The sequence below is a fragment of the Thermobia domestica genome, chromosome 18, assembly GCF_964235325.1.
Source record: "Thermobia domestica chromosome 18, izTheDome1.hap1.1, whole genome shotgun sequence".
NCBI lineage: Eukaryota > Metazoa > Arthropoda > Insecta > Zygentoma > Lepismatidae > Thermobia > Thermobia domestica.
This window is the reverse complement of record NC_137471.1, coordinates 109,804,224-109,817,743: the sequence shown is the minus strand read 5'-3', so window position 1 is coordinate 109,817,743 and position 13,520 is coordinate 109,804,224. Positions and strand designations below refer to the sequence as shown.

The 13,520-nt window shown below is 40.9% G+C and overlaps 2 non-coding genes across 2 annotated transcripts; both read left to right on the top strand.

Annotated features, from left to right (window-relative positions):
• Window positions 1–3,327: 3,327 nt before the first annotated feature.
• On the top strand, window positions 3,328–3,446 carry LOC145676268 (5S ribosomal RNA). The gene has a single exon (XR_014129363.1). It is a non-coding gene; the product is annotated as a 5S ribosomal RNA (ribosomal RNA).
• Window positions 3,447–3,623: 177 nt separating this feature from the next.
• LOC145676242 (5S ribosomal RNA) lies at window positions 3,624–3,742 on the top strand. Its single transcript, XR_014129338.1, has one exon. It is a non-coding gene; the product is annotated as a 5S ribosomal RNA (ribosomal RNA).
• Window positions 3,743–13,520: the final 9,778 nt, after the last annotated feature.

Genomic DNA, 13,520 nt, shown 5'->3' with positions numbered 1-13,520 from the left:
TTGTCCACCATAAAGTTAACTTGGCGGGGGCTCAAGACAGAAAGACGGTTGGAAAAACAAATAAACGATGTTGCATCCCGTAAAAATGTTGGCGACCTATGAAATCAATATTTTTTCTTAAAGAAAAAAAAGAATTAAAAAGAGAAAAAAAGGTCAAAATTTCGCGCTCGCTTCGCTCGCGATCAGCAGAGAAAAGAGGACGTGACGCACCCCTAAAAGTGTTGGCGACCGATTGAATAAATATTGTGGGTAAAAAAAAAAAAAAAAGTCAAAAATTTCGCGCTCGCTTCGCTCGCGATCAGCACAGAAAGAAGGACGTGACGCGCCCCTAAAGGTGTTGGCAACCGATTCAATACATATTGTCGTAAAAAAAAAAAAAAAAAAAAAACCGCTCGCTTCGCTCGCGATCGACATGAAAAAGGCAACGACGTGACGCCCCGTAAAATTGTCGGCGACCTATTCAATCAATATATTCGGTTGAAAAACAAAGTCAAAAGTTTCCCAATCGCTTCCCTCCCGATCGACATAAAAAAAAAGGCAACCCCTTCACCTCTCCTTATGCATTCATCAGTAAACATACAACCATAGATCACAATACCACTCACATCACCTATCAGTTCTCCACGTCCATCAAGATCCAATCATCGCCCTGGCCCTTTATGATGATACACAACATTACATGTTATTGTGTGCATTGCCCCGCGTTACAATACATGACCAAAAAAAAGAGAAAAAGAGCTGCACTGCCTTCAGTGTAGACATGTTCGTATTCGTAGAAAATGATTTTAGGTACACGATAGTACAGTAATCTATCTTCACATGCTTCAGATGTGAACGATACCTACACATGAAGAGGGCTCCCGAGGTTTCCTTTTCCAATAGGATGGAGCTCCACCACACTTGCAGAATGACGAGAAGTTATGTTAATAAACATATCCCAGAGTGTTTCGTAACTCGCCCTTGGTCCTAATGATGAAGCGTTCTTCAGATGGCCCCGATGTCTCCACACATGGTACTATGCGACTTCTTTTCACGAGGCTCTCAAAGATCACGTTTGTGTCCTAACATTCTCTGCAGATATGACACAGCTGCGATAGCGGATCACAGAAGCCTTTCCTCTCGTTACAAGAGACGTGTTCATTCGAGTATGGGAGTAATTCGACTATCGATCAAATATCTCCCGTGTCACGATAGTAGTCACTTTCAATTCTTCTAACGAAGGTAAGAAAAAATGCTATACAAACTTCCTTTCGGTATATAAAGGATTAGGGGCCCAGAGAATATTTTCTTTCAAGAGGATACATTCTTTTTCGAACACCCTGTATATAGATCCTCTAATTATAACTGCAAACAAAATGTTGATTTTGCAATTGCTTCCATGAGAGAAAATTCTGTGCACTTTCTTTCTGAAGGGTCGGGCCTAAACGTTTTCCTTAATCATTAAATTTAGTAGTTATCTACAATTACATAGTTTTCCATTGTTCTGAAAATAAAGATTTTTCTCTATGAATTGTTGAATGTTGCTAGGGATATTGAAGTAATTCTTTTTATTGTTTTTTTTTCTTTACAATAATGTACTGAACGCCTGCATTAAGGAAGTTCGTGTGTTCATCTTGCAAAATGTTTCGTCTTTTTTCATGCCCACTAAGGTAAATATTCATTTTGCTCTTTTCTCTGTATGCAAACCACATTTCTTAAAGGCAACATTTTCATACAAATGTAGTACTAAAAACTTCTAATTGGCAACATCTGGGCTGCGCAGAGGAAAAAGAAAGAAATCTCGCACGTATTCGCGCGCAATTCGGAATTAGCCAATGAAAAGCACAAAAGCGGCCACCATCTCTCTCTCTTTCTTATTAACGGTTTTGTACTTTCTGCAGTTCTATCAGTGCTGCTAACCTCTTACTATATCATTGAATATGTATGTTTAGATTTTTTTTTTTTTTTTTTACAAAAACTCATACTACTACGGAATAATATTAAATGCCTGTAAACCCTCATTTCTGTTTGTACTTTCTGTTACACTACCTTCCCCCAACTTCTTTCAAGTTATTAAGTGCAGAACGGGGAGTTATACATATTTACTTGCGCTTTCACAATATCTGCACATTGTGTAATAATAGGAGACGTATAAAATAAAACTATATACTAATACGTATATATATATATATATATATATATATATATATATATATATACAGTACACATTCCACTATCCGAGGCTTTCCTTTTCTTTTCTTGCTGACGATAAATTACGCTTTTAGAAATGTTGTCTGAAAACAATAAGAATATGTGCAAAAAATACAATCAGAGGTAAAGGAGAGGTCTTTAACAGGAAATAAGCAAGGGAGTTGAAAAATTTTTTCTGCATGTAAAAAATATAGACATGAACCAACTTGTGAAATAAAAAGACCAGAAAACTACTCTTTCTAAATTATGTGTAAACTTTTTACCGAAAACGAAAGTTGCACGAAAGACTTTTTGTCCCTTTTTTGGCCTCCGGTGCTTGGGGTCCCTGGTTCAATCCCACCTCGTGCCGTGTGAACTTTGTCGTGCATAAAGACCGTGCTCATGGGTTTTCTCGGGTTTCTCCCGTTTCCTCCCACTTTCTTCATTCAGTACTCATCATCACCGTCTCCTTTAGCGTAACCGGTATAAGTATGCGATGTATATCTAAAGATTTCATTTCATTTCCCTTTTCTGCTCATACTGCTGATTATGCGCGATTATGCCAACATCCAACTCCGCGGATAATCGTGCGATTACTGTATATACAACTAATACAGATACGTAATTACATTATCAGTTACAGTATCGGTTTTTATTTACTAATTTGCCTCACTTTATTTGCATCCCTGCAGTAAATAATTCTTATCGATAATAGTTAAAATGTATATTACATTTTAGTGCTTCACGACTGAATGATCATCTGCCTTACGTTATTTCGCAGCTGAAGAGGATGCTACACTGAAAACTACCTTGCGTTATAAAGGGTAAGTGAAACATATCTTAAAAATATCTTTCATACATTTCATTGTGTACATTAAAGAATGTAAGTTTGCCTTTTTCCTGTAATCAATACTTAATAAAGGATTTATTTTTATTTATTTATATACAATTTCATACGTGGTTCGTGATAGTAAACTCGATAGGACACAGTGGCACTATGAACATCCGAATCACTCATCATTCGAACATTCAAATATTTATTCGAATATTAGTATATTCCAAGTAATGTTAACGACGTTAATATGCTTGCCTTTATACTTAATGTCAATTCTTACTTAAAACATACTTCCTTAACAGGACATTGAAGAAAAGGTAGTTGCCAACGGCCATACCATGCTGAATATACCGGTTCTCGTCCGATCACCGAAGTCAAGCAGCATCGGGCCTGGTCAGTACTTGGATGGGTGACCGCCTGGGAACACCAGTTGCTGTTGGTATACTTTTTCTAATTTTGTTCTTCACAAAGACGAATATTCTCACATCGTTCACCACGATAATTTCGTAATCATGCATTACTTAAAACAATTAGCAACGCTTTCCACGCGGTGGTCTTTTTGAGTATTCACCGACAAACCTACGTAGCTACAATAACTCACTCGAAGCCATATGCATTCGCCAACGGCCATACCATGCTGAATATACCGGTTCTCGTCCGATCACCGAAGTCAAGCAGCATCGGGCCTGGTCAGTACTTGGATGGGTGACCGCCTGGGAACACCAGGTGCTGTTGGCATCTCTTTTTCAAATTTCATTATCCTTCAAGTACGAAAATACTAGAAACATTAATTTTATAGTACTTTCAAGAGATAATTTATCAACATTATTTCATAGCGATTAATCGATATTCTAAGCGTTATACCCACTATTTCTTACACTAACAGCCTGTGTATTTGCACGACACATTAAAATAACCTGATTTCCGATCCGTGTGCACCTACTACTATACTTAACACGGAATGTATTACCACTTTTTAAAAGTAAATTATTATGACTAAGTGTAGATCTCCGGCGAGTAAATGCCTTTCGTATACAAGCACGACACATCTCCGCTATGTGCTTTACTTTTTTACTAACAGCATATAGAAATTGGATTTCAAGGTGTTTCTACATAACAGAATGAAGCAAATTTCGTGATTTAACTCTTTCGAATAATGTGTTGGTCCTGACAAGGACCGTTTGAAATGAAAAATCTTGAAGAAGATTTTTACTTAGAGCTTGTGTACTTGGTAACAGCCTTCGTACCCTCACTTACAGCGTGCTTGGCAAGTTCACCAGGCAAAAGAAGGCGCACAGCTGTTTGGATTTCCCGGCTGGTGATAGTTGACCGCTTATTGTAATGGGCCAAACGAGAAGCTTCAGCAGCAATACGCTCGAAGATGTCATTAACAAAGCTGTTCATGATACTCATAGCTTTGCTAGATATGCCAGTGTCAGGATGCACTTGCTTCAAAACTTTGTAGATGTAAATGGCATAGCTCTCCTTCCTCCTCCTCTTCTTCTTCTTATCTCCCTTGGAGATATTCTTTTGGGCTTTACCAGCCTTCTTTGCAGCCTTTCCGCTAGTTTTTGGTGGCATGATGACTCACTCGTTCAGCAAAATTAGATGTGTCCGCCGATTTATCGACTTCATTTAAATTACAGTACGTGTTTCAATTCGCGCCAACTGCCTTGCTTTTCATTTGATGCACTCGGGTGCACGCTTGAAGTAGTAACAAAACTGACTTGATTCATGGAGGAGCTCGAGCTGGAGTTGATCTGATCTGAGGAGAGTAGGAGCTGATCTGAAGAGAGAGGAGGTCGCTCGTGTGTAGTGAGAGCAGCAGAAATCACAGAGAGAAGATTGCGGATGAAGATTTTTCGTCGTAGAACTTCGAGATCAAATGACCTGCAATTTAATACTCCGGAAACCTAACGGTGCCAACTGAAGGAGTTGCTTTAGAGAAGAGAGCCAGTAGCCAGTCTTTTCAGATAGGCTGCTGAGAGAAGAGAAGATTTGCGAAATAAAGTTACTCAGTAACACAACATTGACCTACACACACTGCTTTCTATAAGGAATAGTCATTGTTTTTCTGTCGGCTGGACCCCCTATCGCGGACCAAGATTCGCACTGGCCGTATAGGTTGAACAGGCTTTGCCGACAGTCGGCTGACAGGAACTCAGTACTATTCTTTTTAGTTCGCATAGAGACAAAACACACACAAAGTAGAGCAAATAAGGTCCTTTTTAGGTCGACAATACCTATATAGATTTTCGGCCCTTATTAGAGCCACAGTCTCAAAAATAGCTTAACTCTCCAAGATGCCGAAGCAGAAGCGACCAGCTAAGAAGAAGGAGGGACAGAAGAACCCTGCCGAAGAGAAGACACCAAACCTAGAGGAGCCACAGCACCCAAACCCAGATGAAACTGTAGTAGCTGAACCAGAGAAGGGACGGAACGAATGTCTACCCGTGGTGATGTACTCCGTTGGCCACAAATTTCAGACCCCAGAGAACGTCGTCACCGAGATAAAAAAGAAGATGGACACTTCCGGGATGGAAGTAACACAAATCAGAAAAAGAAGGTTTATGATAAACTTCCCCTCTCAGCTTGTTCGAGAGCTATTCTTACGCATCTTCAGCCATGAAGACTTCGGAGCTCACTGCGTGATCGACGATGGGGAGGAAACGGCGAGCTCTGATGAAGAACCAGAAGAAAGTGGCCCTTTTCAGAGACATGGAAATACACACACACAGGAGGAAACCTTACAGGTGAATAGCCAACCAGCACACACAGAGAAAGGTCAAATACAGGTGAGAAACCAAGAAGAGGATCAACAGCGTCAGAGGAAGGAAGACTTCTATGCAAGCCCAGCTTTTAAAGAGAAACTCGGGGCCTTCAACAGAAAGTTTCCCCCAAAGGTACCACAAGCAGAAGACGCTACTCCTTCCAAGTGCACAAACAGCGAGAGTGGCCCTTCTCAGAGCCACAATGAAGAAGAAGAAACTGGGAGCTTTGAAGAAGTAAAGTCTAGAAGAAAGAAGAAACCTCAGCCAGAAGTGCAGGCCAACCGGCCCTTTCCAGGACCAGAGGAGAAAAGGAGTTCAGGCCCCAACCGCAAACAGAAGCAAAGAACCCCAACATTTACCTATGTAATAAAGGGAATACCACTAGATGAAGACTTAGAACCTATTAAACAGGAGTTACGCAAGAAGAGCATTGATTTCTCGAATATCATACGAATAAGATCAGCAGATGGCCCACTCCCGCTGCTAAGGGTCTTCACAACAAATCCAGAGCAGGTCCATTTTCTGATAATGCACGGACTACACATCAAGGGAAAGCTCCACAGAGTAGAGGAATCCAAAGTTCAGGCAAGACCAGACCCATGCTGGAACTGTTACCAGTATGGGCACCATAGGCACCAGTGTAACCAGAGAAGAGTTTGTTTTCGTTGTGGGAAATCACACAGTAAAAACTGTAACAGACCTATCTCCAACATGTTCTGTGCAACTTGTGCTATGGACGGACACAGGACCGGAAGTGGAAACTGCCCCAAACGGCCTCGTCATCCAGAACCTCCACAACAAACAAGGACGATCTTCACAAAGAAGCATACCGTAGAAAGCAAACGACAAGAGCATCAAAGAGTGACACACAGACCACAAGAGAAACAGAAGACAAGTCAACAAGACAAAGAACCACAACAGCAGATACCAGTACCAGATCACATCAAACAGTATGTTAATGAAGCCATAAAAGAAGCCACCAATAGGATCATAGTGTGGGTATCCAGCCTACTAACCAATGCTACAAACCAAGAAACCAGCAGACAACTAGCTAAAGACATCAAAATAGCATCACTGAAAATCCTCAACGCACACCTACAGCCAATAACCAGTTCAGACGGATTCATGTACATCCCAGATCCAGAATACATTGACCCAAAGCAAAGGAGAGAGAGGAAGAGACCGACCAAGACAACACCAAACCAGGCAGCAACGGGATGAAGGAGAAGAAGAAGAAGCCAAATTGCATGCTAAAAAATAACATCATGTCCCACTAACCAAAATATCCCACCAAAATACAGACAATTAACAAGTTAGATTAAATCACACCCAGCTTTTAAAGTTGAAATATTACAGACAGTAAAATATGCTTTTACATGGTTTTTCCCACCCCTTCTTTGTGTGGTTTACCATGTAAATAACTTGAGCATGTGCATGACCGATAAAGGGGGTTTTCCTGGACTCCATGTGTTTCCGGGGTTTTTCCTCCTACTACCCAAGCCAATGGTGAGGTGAAAAATTCTTCACGCGCTTTCCTATCTTCTTTTTTACCCTTCTTTCTTTCTCTAATACACACTGTCCGGTAAATGTCTTAGGATAAAAACCGCGGCGCGACACCACAGACGACATGCTGCTTTAGATTTCTAACTGCATGTAGGAGGTGCACGTAGATATAGGTTGGTGCATCACTCAAGGGGGCGAGCTTTCTTGCTAAGGGGCCCTCTTTATTATCTAATTTATTTCCGTATTTCCGTATTTCCGGAGGAGCTCACCTAGATTGTTTTTGGTGAAGAATAGGCTGTATAAGCATATACGCTTAACGAGGCCAAAACTGAGAAAACATTCGGGCGAGCATTTAACAACTAAGGAAGGCGTGTCCTCGTAGTTGTTAATCTTTTTCTCTTTCCAGGAAGAACTCAGCGAGCCACGTAGAGCGTCCAGAAGTTTATTCTTGTATATTTACAGGGGCAGCTGAGAGAATATACGGCCCTTTTTAGAGCCACAACAGATCGTCAGCAACAGAGGAGCCGAGCAGTGAGGACCAGGGACTTGTATGCCCAGAACTGAAGCTTCTTCTTCTTTCTTCTTTTCGTTACAGGTGCAGTTCAGCGAGTGGCCCTTTTCAGAGCCAGCAGAGATTGTAAGTATCCACGATAAGCCACATTCAGGCGCCCAACTGCAGAAATTGCTTTTTGAAGGTTGTGTTAGGGTCCGCAACGAAAGCATTCGGTGACAAATCCTAAGATTGCTGTAGCAGGGATCTCCCGAAGCAACCCTCATTAAGCAAGGACTGCAGGGAAGTCGTCATTTAGAGCACTTGGGCATTGTGCCCACATCATACTAAATAGCGTTACAGGCCTAGCGCCTGCCCACAATTAGCGAATATCCATAGAAATAGAAATTGTACTGTGCTGACAGAGTTACGGTCCTTCACAGGGCCATAGCCCTCAGAGCACACTCTTTCCATTGGCGACAATGGTTAAGAGACGGACGAGGAGGACAAAGCGGGATGCTGAGTCCCCCTCCCCCAGCAGTGAACCGGAGGCATCTCCCTCTAAGAGCAAAGGAGAAGAAAAATCTCCAAAGAGGCTCGAAGTTCACTCAGCCCCATCATCTATAGACTCAGACAACGAAAGCTGTCAATCAAATAAGTCATACTCTGATGCTGTGAAAGCAGTACCAGAAAACATAGATAACACACTATTACTCAGTAAGGGGTCACTTGAAACAACACCTCAAGCAAACAGAGATTCAGACAGCTCTTTGGCCACACCCAAGAGAAAGCGATACCCTCCCATAACAATCAAATCATTAACAGATTACTTGTACATTAGTAGAACTTATGGTGAAATAGAAGCCCGCTGTACCCGGGGAGAGGAATACAAAATCACACCTCTAAATGAGATCACAAACATTAGCATCCTAAAGTACTTAGAGAATAAGAAGATTGAGTTTTACACAAACTCTCTCTACAGGCCAGTCAAGGTGGTGATTAGAGGGCTCCCCCGGGAACTTGCCTCCGATGACATCCAGGACCATCTTAGACAGGTATTAGACTCCCCTACCCTCACTGTCTCACAGATGAGAAAAACAACGAGCGCTGGAAAAGAGGCTTTGCCCCTTTTTCTTTGCACGGTCCTGGATGGGGAAACTAAACAGCGACTCATGAAGGTCCCTCATATCTTCCACATTCGAGTAAGATTTGAGGAGTACGTTCAAAAGAGTGTAGTGGTGCAGTGCCATCGTTGTCAAAGATTTGATCACGGCAGCACGAACTGCAGGCTAGCGCCTCGCTGCGTCAAGTGCGCAGGGACTCACCTGACACCTGATTGCAAGAAAACCCGCGAACAAAAGCCTAAGTGTGCTAATTGTTCAGGAGAGCATCCGGCCAGTTACAGGGGCTGCACAGTTTACAAAAAGATTGTGGAATCGAGGCAAAGAGCAGCGACATCCAAAACTAACACAGACAATCTTGAAAGACGAGCAAACGCAACGCACAACATAAACAGGAAGACAACACAACCAACACACACAGCAAAACCTGCGTTGCTACCTACCCCCAAGCCTGGGCTACTTCCCACTCCACAACCTACATCTTTACCTTCACGTACCTTAAGGGGCACGCCCCAACAGTCACCTATCATAACCAGAAACTCACGTACAGCTCCATCTGGAGTTGTGCGAGAACCTATCCCTGAGGGTACCCAAGGTAGCAGCAGAAACATACGCAAAGACAAAAACTCAGAACATACGCAACAACAAATAAACTTTAACACAGACAGTGATACATTTTCACCCACTGAAGCCACCATAGACCCAGAACAGAGGAGGAAAAACATAAGAATACGACAACAGCGCGCCAAAGCCATAAAAGATAACGCAGACAACGCATTTCGGTCACTACAACCAAGTTTAGATTCACTTACGTTAATGCTTCATGATTTCAGTGTTCACTATGACAGACGTAAAACGCTGTTTTACGTTCAACGTCTGTTAGAGTTTTACGCTGAGAACAAACATGAATTCTTTTTAAACGTCATAAACTTCATAATCAGAGTCGCCCAAACCGCTGATGGGGCACCGCGTTAGGAAACAAACAAAAATATTAGCTTGGAATGCGCAGGGCATCTCCGAAAAAAAGGACGAATTGGAAAGCTACATAAATGAAAATAGCATCTCTATAGCTTTTGTGTCAGAAACACTGCTTTCAACGCATCACAAATTGTATATCCAAGGGCACCGTATTCTCAGACATGATCAATCAAATACAAATGCAGGAAGAGGAATCTTGGTAGTGGTAAAGTCCGACTATAAACACGAATACGTACCCATTCCCCAATTAAAAACAATGGAAGCCATCGCAATTAAAATATTCGTTAAAAATACTCCGGTTGTATTAGTTGGCATATATCAATCACCCAATACAATCATAGACACAAACGATGTCACGCTTCTTTCCCGCCTGGGAAACAGAGTTTTGTTAATTGGAGACTGGAACAGCAAGCATTCTGTTTTCAAATCAAAAAGAGCTAACGAAAATGGCAAAAAGTTACAAAATTATCTTGAAAAATCAAGCATTGAAATACTCACGCAAAATGAACCAACTTACTATCCTCATAATTGCAACAGTAATCCAGATATCTTGGACTACGCATTATACAGGAATATTCAATTACCGCTCTCAATAATTGCTGATGATGATCTCCTTTCAGATCACACAGCAATTATTGTCACAGTAAACTCAGAACAAGACAAAGAACCACCACTAAAGAGACTAAATTATAAGAATGCTGACTGGACCAGGTTCCAGCAATTAATATTAGAAGGACTAAATAGAAAGATTGAAATACAAACAAAAGGAGATATAGATACTGCCGTAAATTTCCTCACCACACTTATTCAAACTACTTCAGAAAAAACTATACCGTCTACAACTAATAAGATAGATTTAAAAACACTTCCCCCGAAAATTTTAGATATGATAAAAACGCGGAACCGACTTCACAAAAAATATAACAAAACTCGAGACCCACTTTATAAAGCGATCGTAAATAGATATAGAGTATGCATAAAAGAAGAAATATCCGCGTATAAAAACCGCATCTTTGAAAATAAAATCTCAAAAATGTCACTAGAAGACGGAAGCGTCTGGAAATATACCAAAAATTTAACTACAAAAAACATTAACACGCCTTGTATACATGGAAAAAACGGATTAGTCTACTCCTCAGAAGAAAAAGCTGAAGCTTTGGCTGACTTCCTGGAGGGCTCATTCAAACCAAATCATGAACTAGAAGATCGTAGGCACGATGTAAAAGTTGAACGAACAGTAAGTGAATTCTTAAAAGCACCCCCATTAGACAAAATTAAGAAAACTAACACTGCAGAGTTAAATGGTATCATAAAACGGCTTCGGCCACTGAAAGCACCGGGTCCTGATCAAATACAGAATATAGTTTTAAAAAACCTTCCTAACGCATGCGTATCATACTTAAGTTACATCATTAACAACATAATGAAACTTAGCTATTTTCCTAACGCATGGAAAATAGCCAAGGTGATAAGCATTCCTAAGCCCAATAAGGATGCTAAATTTCCTCAGAACCATAGACCTATAAGTCTTCTGAATACAATGGCCAAAGTAGCTGAAAGCATAGTGTTCAGAAGACTCAGAAGCTTTCTTTCAACACATAATATAATCACACCTGAACAATTCGGATTTAGAGCACAACACTCTACGACACACCAATTAGTGCGCGTAATAGAATTTATCACAGACAAATATAATAAAAGACAAATAACAGGCGCGGCCTTGCTAGATGTGGAGAAAGCATTCGATAGGTGTTGGTTCCCAGGAATCCTATATAAAATGATACAATATAAGATTCCTGACTATCTAATTCACTTTGTACAATCATATCTTAAGAATAGAAAATTTTTCGTTGAACACGAACGGAAAACCACAAAGGAAAAAGATATTAAAGCAGGAGTCCCTCAGGGATCCATGTTAGGACCACTTCTATTTCTAATATATGTTAATGATATCCCAAAAACTACCAAAACCCAGATAGCAATGTATGCAGATGACACAATCGTGTATGCATCATCATTCTTGCCAGATCAAGTCACAAAATACATACAGAATCACCTGAACGAACTCAAACCCTGGTTTAAGCGGTGGAAAATTAAAGTAAATGCTGAAAAGTGTGAAGCCATACAATTTACTAAGAAATACAAACGAAAACCAAACAACCAACTAACTCTATATAACACACCAATAGAATGGAAAGATAAAGTTAAATATTTGGGAGTAATACTAGATAAAAGGCTTACCCTTAGGTACCACATGAACTCACAAAGAAACAAGGCTAGAGCTAGACTACGAACCCTAGCCGGACTTTTCCGCTCACCTGCCCTCAATACGAAGAGCAAAGTTATATTATATAAAATGTTAGTTAGACCAATAGTCACATACGCTGCGCCAGCATGGGCTTTCTCGGCACCTTGTTATACACGGGCTCTGCAGAGACTTCAGAACAACGCTGTGCGCATAATAACAAATTCACCCCGATATCTGCCTGTTCTACGCCTACAGCAGCGACTAGGGCTGACTCTGATTGAAGATCATATACAGTATTTAGTAAAGAGCTTCTATCAGACTGCGAAAGCAATAGACAATGACCTTGTGAGTTCTCTAGGAAGCTACACGATCCCAGAAAGCTACTACAAATACAAACGCCCACTTCATGCGCTAAAATAGATCAAATGCAAAAACACTTTGAGAATCTTAAGAAAAAAAAATGTAAATATGTAAATAAAAAGGTAATGACGTGGCCTCTTAGGCAGAAACATAACTAATACATCTCACTTAAATTATTGATATACCAATAGTATTAACAAAATCTGACAAGTCCAATAGGATACTGATATCAACCATATCTCACTACATAATCATATACATGTATATATTTTTAGATTGACGCAGACCAAGGGTGAAGAAGACGACAGACTTGCATGAAAAGAAAAAATAACAAAAATCCCACTAACAAAACTTGTCCACCAAACTACAGACAACTTAACACAATAGTATAACTCACACTTGACTTTTTAAGTAAGGGAATCAATACAGACAGTAAAGATGCTTTTACATGGATTTCACCACCCCTTCACAGTGTGGTTTTGCCATGTAAATACTTGAGCACGAGCATGACCGATAAAGGGGGTTTTCCTGGACTCCATGTGTTTCCGGGTTTTTCCTCCTACTACCCAAGCCAATGGTGAGGCGAAAAATCTTCACGCGCTTTCCTATCTTCTATTTTACCCTTCTTTCTTTCTCTAATACACATTGTCCGGTAAATGTCTTTGGATAAAAACCGTGACGCGACACAACACTCGACATGCTGCTTTAGATCTCTAACTGCATGTAGGAGGTGCACGTAGATATAGGTTGGTGCATCGCTCAAGGGGGCGAGCTTTCTTGCTAAGGGGCCCTCTTTATTCTCTAATTTATTTCCGTATTTCCGAGGCCGCAATTTTTCCTCTCATCTTATTACGAAAGAATATTGAACAATGTCTGGTCGCGGCAAAGGTGGAAAAGTCAAGGGAAAGAGCAAGTCCCGCTCCAGCAGGGCTGGCCTTCAATTCCCAGTAGGCAGAATCCATCGTCTTTTGCGAAAGGGTAACTATGCTGAACGAGTTGGTGCTGGCGCTCCCGTGTATTTGGTTGCAGTCATGGAATACCTGGC